We start from the raw sequence: 8,022 nt of genomic DNA, 5'->3' as shown, positions 1-8,022 counted from the left end.
TATAGTATCATGTCATCTGCAAACAGTGACAGTTTTACTTCTTCTTTCCCAATTTGTATTCCTTTTATTTCTTTTTCTTCTCTGATTGCCGTGGCTAGGACTTCCAAAACTATGTTGAATAATAGTGGCGAGAGTGGACATCCTTGTCTTGTTCCTGATCTTAGAGGAAATGCTTTCAGTTTTTCATCATTGAGAATGAAGTTTGCTGTGGGTTTGTCATATATGGCCTTTATTACGTTGAGGTAGGTTCCCTCTATGCCCACTTTCTGGAGACTTTTTATCATAAATGGGTGTTGAATTTTGTCAAAAGCTTTTTCTGCATCTATTGAGACGATCATATTGTTTTTATTCTTCAGTTTGTTAATATGGTGTATCACATTGATTGATTTGCATATATTGAAGAATCCTTTCATTCCTGGGATAAATCCCACTTGATCATGATGCATGATCCTTTTAATGTGTTGTTAGATTCTGTTGCTAATATTTTGTTGAGGATTTTTGCATCTATATTCATCAGTGATATTGGTCTGTAATTTTCTTTTTTTGTAGTACATTTGTCTGGTTTTGGTATCAGGGTGATGGTGGCCTCATAGAATGAGCTTGGGAGTGGTCCTTCCTCTGCAATTTTTGGGAAGAGTTTGAGAAGGATGGGTGTTAGCTCTTTTCTAAATGTTTGATAGACTTCACCTGTGAAGCCATCTGGTCCTGGACTTTTGAGTTTTGGAAGATTTTAAATCACAGTTTCAATTTCATTACTTGTGATTGGTCTGTTCATATTTTCTATTTCTTCCTGGTTCAGGAAGTTGGAAAGTTATACCTTTCTAAGAATTTGTCCATGTCTTCCCGGTGGTCCATTTTATTGTCATAGAGTTGCTTGTAGTAGTCTCTTAGGATGCTTTGTATTTCTGCAGTGTCTGTTGTAACTTCTCCTTTTTCACTTCTGATTTTATTGATTTGAGTCCTTTCCCTCTTTTTTCGATGAGTCTGGCTAATGGTTTATCAGTTTTGTTTATCTTCTCAAAGAACCAGCTTTTAGTTTTATTGATCTTTGCTATTGTTTTCTTTGTTTCTATTTCATTTATTTCTGCTCTGATCTTCATGATTTCTTTCCTTCTACTAACTTTGGGTATTTTTGTTCTTCTTTCTCTAGTTCCTTTAGGTGTAAGGTTAGACTATTTGAGATTTTTCTTGTTTCTTTTTTTTTTTCTTGTTTCTTGAGGTAGGCTTGTATTGCTATAAATTTCCCTCCCAAAACAGCTTTTGCTGCATCCCATAGGCTTTGGATCATTGTGTTTTTGTTGTCATTTGTCTCTAGGTATTTTATGATTTCCTCTTTGATTTCTTCAGTGATCTCTTTGTTATTTAGTAACATATTCTTTAGCCTCCATGTGTTTGTGTTTTTTATGTTTTTTCCCCTGTAATTGATATCTAGTCTCACAACATTGTGGTCAGAAAAGATGCTTATATGATTTCAATTTTCTTAAATTTACTGAGGCTTGATTTGTGATCCAAGATGTGATCTATCCTGGAGAATGTTCTGTGCACACTTGAGAAGAAGGTGTAATCTGCTGTTTTTGGATGGAATGTCCTATAAATATCAATTAAATCTATCTGCTCTATTGTGTCATTTAAAGCTTGTGTTTCCTTATTAATTTTCTGTTTGGATGATCTATCCATTGGTGTAAGTGAGGTGTTATAAAGTCCCCCACTATTATTGTGTTACTGTCTATTTCCTCTTTTATAGCTGTTAGCTGTTGCCTTATATATTGAGGTGCTCCTATGTTGGGTGCATATATATTTATAATTAAATATAGAAGATCAATATATATAGAAGATCAATATATAGAAGATCAATCTTCTTGGATTGATCCCTTGACCATTATGTAATGTCCTTCCTTGTCTCTTGTAACATTCTTTATTTTAAAGTTTATTTTATCTGATATGAGTATTGCTACTCCAGCTTTCTTTTGATTTCCATTTGTATGGAAAATCTTTTTCCATTCCCTCACTTTCAGTCTGTATGTGTCCCTAGGTCTGAAGTGGGTCTCTTTTAGACAGCATATACATGGGTCTTGTTTTCGTATCCATTCAGCGAGGATGTGTCTTTTGGTTGGAGCATTTAATCCAATAATCCAGGTAATTATTGATATGTATGTTCCTATTACCATTTTCTTAATTGTTATGGGGTTTTTCTTTGTACATCCTTTTCTTCTCTTGTGTTTCCCACTTAGAGAAGTTCCTTTAGCATTTATTGTAGAGCTGGTTTGGTAGTGCTGAATTCTCTTAGCTTTTGCTTGTCTGCAAAGCTTTTGATTTCTCCATCGAATCTGAACTTATTCATTTTCAGTGGAAGTGGTGTTGGTGCTTTCCCATTATCCGTTGCACCTTTATCTCATGACCAATGTGCCAACAAACTAAACTAGATATCAGAAAATTGTTTGGTGATCATGGAATAAAGGCAAAGGCTGTGAATAGCCTTGAAAGGCATTTTTCTAGGGAATGTGAAAGTTGCTCCAGTACCAAGTACCACTCTGTTGTGATGAGAATACCATCTCTGCCAGATGGCATCTGTTGCACAATATACTGTTGTGTGTTCCATGCCCCACCTATTTTCCACTTTCGCCAGGTGCTTCCATGTACATCCACCTGTGAGCCCTAAGCTAGCCTCTTTGCCTAGGCTGTGAATCCCCGAGGGGAGAAGAGGCTTACTCATATTTGTACCTGGATGACACTAAGTCTCGTAATTTCTAGTGACCAGAGGGGCAGATGGAAGGATAGATGGACTGGGTGGATGCATGAATGAAAAAAAATTCCAGTTGCTCAGGCTCTGCCTGGGTTTCCAGAATCTAAGCTCCTGACCCCATTTGGGAGATGTTAAGTGTCTCACTCTGAATCATTACTAATTTGTTCTTTAGCTTTTATTTAATTTCTTTGCATTCAAAACTGGGTGTGTCTGTTACCACTGATACTACTTTCCTCCTCTCAAATAATGATTATAAAGAAAAATATACATTTGAAAAGGTAGTATATTATCTATTCTGTTAATTTAAAGTCAGTATTTATCAAGGGGGAGATGGTTGGGGGAGGGATGGAGTGGGAGGTTGGGGTTAGCAGATGTAAGCTATTATATACAGAATGGATAAACAACAAGGTCCTACTGTATAGCACAGGGAACTATATTCAATATCCTATGATAAACCATAATGGAAAAGAATATTTAAAAAAGAATGTATAACTGAATCACTTTGCTGTACAGCAGAAATTAACACAACGTTGTAAATCAAATATAATTCAATAAAAAAAAGAATTGGGAAAAAATAAAATCAGTATTTATAATGTGTAGTCTATAAGTCTCTTTTTAACTATATAGGGGATCACTCTACAAAGTTCAATGGCTTCCCATATTACACAGAGTAAAAGCCAGAGTCTTTGCAAGACAAAGCCGTCTACACTGCATTGCCATTTACCTCTGACCTCCTTTCCTACCACGCTCCCTTCCATCCTTCAGCACCAGCTCTGGGTCACCCGCTGCTCCACCCACTCTCACACCTCTGGACCTTTGCCCTTGGAAGGTCCCTCACCCCATTCAACTATCACTTCCAGTGAAGCCAGTCCTAATTACTCTATACACAATTGCACCGTCCCTAACACCAACCCTAAATCCAGGCCCCTTCATTTGTCTCCATAGCAAGGATCATCCTCTGAGATGCTCTCTTCACCTCTGGCCCCCTCCTGTGAATTTAATTTCCATGAGGGCAGAAATTTAGGGGTTTTTTTTCTGTTTTTTTGGGGGGGTGCTTACTGCTGTATCCCCAGTGCCTACAACAAGGTCTGGCACACACTTAAAGTATTCATAAATATTGTGAATAAATGAATGAATGAATGAGTGAGTGAATGAATGAATGAATGTGTAGAACATCAAATATCCTACAAGACTCATACTAAACAATAGCAGTCCCTGGTCTCCCCACTCCTGAATCTTCCTCTCCAAAATCATTTAACTATTTCTGGTATTAACCTGTACATTTCTGAAGAACATGCTTGTACTGCTATTTCTTGATTATGCAACTTAAGATATTAGAGACCCAAATTCCTATTGTGGACGATGATACAGGATTCTTATACAACCCGAGACCCCCAGTCCCCACTTCTTCACCTTCCTAGTAGAATTATATCACATTATCTTATAATTTACTTATATGGCTCTTGTCTATATCCCTCTAGATGCAATGATACAATTGGATGTATCAATACAATTGATTGATACAATACAATCCCTCTAGATACAATTCTAGCTAGAATGAGGCTCCATAAACAGAAATTTGTGTCTGTTTTGCTCGCTGAAGTATCCTTATGACCTAGAACAATGTCACACTCGTAGTAGGTACTGAATAAATATTTGTGGAATAAGTGAATTATTTCTCAGCTTTACAGTATGTGACTTGCCCACAAGTCACTCATTACTGCATTCTCAGGATTCACTGGCTGTCCCCCACGTCCCTTCGGGTTGCCTGGTTGGTTGGGCACTGCACTGGCATGTGGCCACCACCAGATAACATCTAATAACTCCCTTTCACCCAGTTGTACTTGGGAATCTCTCCTCTATATCCTGAACTTTTCATTAACACTTACACTGATTTATAATTACTGACATTAATCAGCTTCTCCAACTAGGCTACAGCCTCCTTGGCATCATGGAGTGTCTTGGTCATCTCTGAGCCCCATTGTCTTTCACAGCATCAGACCTATTGTAATAGATTCTCAAGAAGTTCTGAATGAAGGACACACAGCCCTGCTTGCCACTTTGAAGCCAGAGAGAAACAACTTCCTGTCCCAGGGGAGCCCTTATGACGAGACACTCTCACTATTTACAGAAATAAAGTGAGGATCAACTGATTTTCCTCTCACTGTACACTTCCCAGGGCTAACTAATGCCAGGTCATTTCATTCACTTCATTTTTCAACCATTTCGCTTCTTTCTATTCCTTTTTCTTGCTCAAGTCTCCATCAAAAATAAAAATAAAACGTGGGCTTCCCTGGTGGTGCAGTGGTTAAGAATCCACCTGCCAATGCAGGGGACACAGGTTCAAGCCCTGCTCCGGCAAGATCCCACATGCCACGGAGCAACTAAGTCCCTGCGCCGCAGCTACCGAGCCTGCACTCTAGAACCCGCGAGCCACAACTACTGAACCCCGCATGCCTAGAGCCCGTGCTCCACAACAAGAGAAACCACCACAATGAAAAGCTGGCACACTGCAACAAAGGGTAGCCCCTGCTCGCCACAACTAGAGAAAGCCCACACGCAGCAACAAGGACCCAGTGCAGCCATAAATAAATAAATAAGTAAAAGTTAAAAAATAAACATAAATTTCAACTAAGAGTTAAATCAGTCAGAGTACCATGGCTTCTTTCAAAGTTAGAAATGTTGTCTTTCTGAAATGTCTGATTCAACATTAAGCTCTGTAGGCATGGCGGCGTTTGCAGATTTGGACCTGTGGGAGGGTTCCGACCTGAAGGCACTGGGCTCGTGGAGAATGCCGCTCACCTGGGCTATTCAGTTGTTGCCATCAATCATGTTGTTGAATTTAAGGAAACGAAACAGGAAATTGAAAAACCAGTAGCTGTTTCTGAACTCTTTACAACTTTGCTAATTGTACAGGGAAAATCAAAACCGATTAAGATTTTAACTAGACTGACAATTATCATTTCAGATCCATCTCACTGCAATGTTTTTGTTTTTGCTTTTGTTTTGTTTTTTTTGGCGGTACGCGGGCCTCTCACTGTTGTGGCCTCTCCCGTTGCGGAGCACAGGCTCCGGACGCACAGGCTCAGCGGCCATAGCTCACGGGCCCAGCCACTCCACGGCATGTGGGATCTTCCCGGACCGGGGCACGAACCCATGTCCCCTAGCATCAGCAGGCAGACTCTCAACCACTGCGCCACCAGGGAAGCCCCACTGCAATGTTTTGAGAGCAACTTCTTCAAGAGTCCGGCTGTATGATATCGTTGCAGTTTTTTGAAGACAGAAAACCTTTTTCATATTGCTTGTACACATTTAGATGTGGATTTAGTCTGCATAACTGTAACACAGAAGCTACCATTTTACTTCAAAAGACCCCCTATTAAAGTGGCAATTGAGTGAGGTGTGGGCTTTGAACTTGTCTATAGCCCCCCTGTCAAAGACTCTACAATGAGAAGGTACACAGTTTCCAACGCCCTCAATTTGATGCAGGTCTGCAAAGGAAAGAATGTAATTATATCTAGTGCTGCTGAAAGGCCTTTAGAAATAAGAGGCCCATACGATGTGGCAAACTTACAGTTGTTGTTTGGGCTGTTGGAAAGTGACACCAAGGCTGCAGTGTCCACCAACTGCCAAGCGGTGCTTCTGCATGGAGGGAGAAACTAGAAAAACTGCTTTTGGAATTATTTTCACGGTGAAGAAATCTCGGACATCAGAAGTAGATGATGAAAAAATAATAATAATAAATAAATAAATAAAAGAAGTGATGATGATTCTTTTCCAGCCTGCAAGAAAGCCAAGTGTGAGGACTGAAACGAGTCCCTCTCCTCTGTCAGCACTCCCTTCTGCCATCTGAGAACCCATCAGCCACAACAGAATAGGAACCTCCTTATGATTCACTATTTTCGCTTGGAGCTAGATATCAGTAGTCTGTAAAAGCAGTCTTACATTTAAGCCATTAAAATAACAAAACCTGAGAGATTAAGATGGCGAAGTAGAAGGACGTGCTCTCGCGAGAGCACCGGAATCACAACTAACCGCCGAGTAGTCATCGACAGGAAGACACTGGAACTCACCAAGGAGGATACCCCACAGCCAGAGACAGAGGAGAAGCCACAATGAGATGGTAGGAGGGACGCAGTCACAATAGAATCAAATCCCATAACTGCCGGGTGGGTGACTCACAAACTGGAGAACGCTTATACCACAGAAGTCCACCCACTGGAGTGAAGGCTCTGAGCCCCACGTCAGGTTTCCCAACTCAGGGGTACAGCAATGGGAGGAGGAATTCCTAGAGAATTAGACTTTGAAGGCTAGTGGGATTTGACTGCAGGACTTCGACAGGACTGGGGGAAACAGAGACTCCGCTCTTGGAGGGCACACACAAAGTAGTGTGTGCGTCGGGACCCAGCGGAAGGAGCAGTGACCCCATAGGACTGAACCAGGCCTACCTGCTGGTGTTGGAGGGTCTCCCGCAGAGGTGGGGGGTGGCTGTGTCTCACCAAGAGGACAAGGACACTGGCAGCAGAAGTTCTGGGAAGTACTCCTTGGCGTGAGCCCTCCCAGAGTCTGCCATTATCCCCACCAAAGAGCCCGGGTAGGCTCCAGTGTTGAGTCGCCTCAGGTCAAACAACCAACAGGGAGGGAATCCAGCCCCAACCATCAGCAGACAAGGGGGTTAAAGCTTTACTGAGCTCTGCCCACCAGAGTAAAAGCCAGCTCTACCCACCACCAGTCCCTCCCATCAGGAAACTTGCACAAGCCTCTTAGATAGCCACATCCACCAGAGGGCAGACAGCAGAAGCAAGAAGAACTACAATCCTGCAGCCTGTGGAACAAAAACCACATTGACAGAAAGACAGACAAGATGAAAAGGCAGAGGGCTATGTACCAGATGAAGGAACAAGATAAAACCCCCAAAAAACAACTAAAGTGGAGATAGGTAACCTTCCAGAAAAAGAATTCAGAATAATGATAGTGAAGATGATCCAGGACCTTGGAAAAAGAATGGAGGCAAAGATAGAGAAGATGCAAGAAATGTTTAACGAAGACCTATAAGAATTAAATAACAAACAAACAGACATGAACAATACAATAACTGAAATGAAAAATACACTAGAAGGAATCAATAGCAGAATAACTGAGGCAGAAGAACGGATAAGTGACCTGGAAGACAGAATGGTGGAATTCACTGCTGCAGAACAGAATAAAGAAAAAAGAATGAAAAGAAATGAAGACAGCCTAAGAGACCTCTGGGACAACATTAAACACAACAACATTTG

The 8,022-nt window shown here is 41.0% G+C and overlaps 1 pseudogene; it reads left to right on the top strand.

Moving 5' to 3' along the window:
- Positions 1-5,468: 5,468 nt before the first annotated feature.
- Positions 5,469-6,621, top strand: LOC132511914 (ribonuclease P protein subunit p30-like; annotated as a pseudogene).
- Positions 6,622-8,022: the final 1,401 nt, after the last annotated feature.

The sequence above is a fragment of the Lagenorhynchus albirostris genome, chromosome 20 (genome assembly GCF_949774975.1).
Source record: "Lagenorhynchus albirostris chromosome 20, mLagAlb1.1, whole genome shotgun sequence".
In the NCBI taxonomy this organism is placed as follows: Eukaryota; Metazoa; Chordata; class Mammalia; order Artiodactyla; family Delphinidae; genus Lagenorhynchus; species Lagenorhynchus albirostris.
Note: the sequence above shows the minus strand (reverse complement) of the source record. Positions and strands in the feature narration are given on the sequence as shown.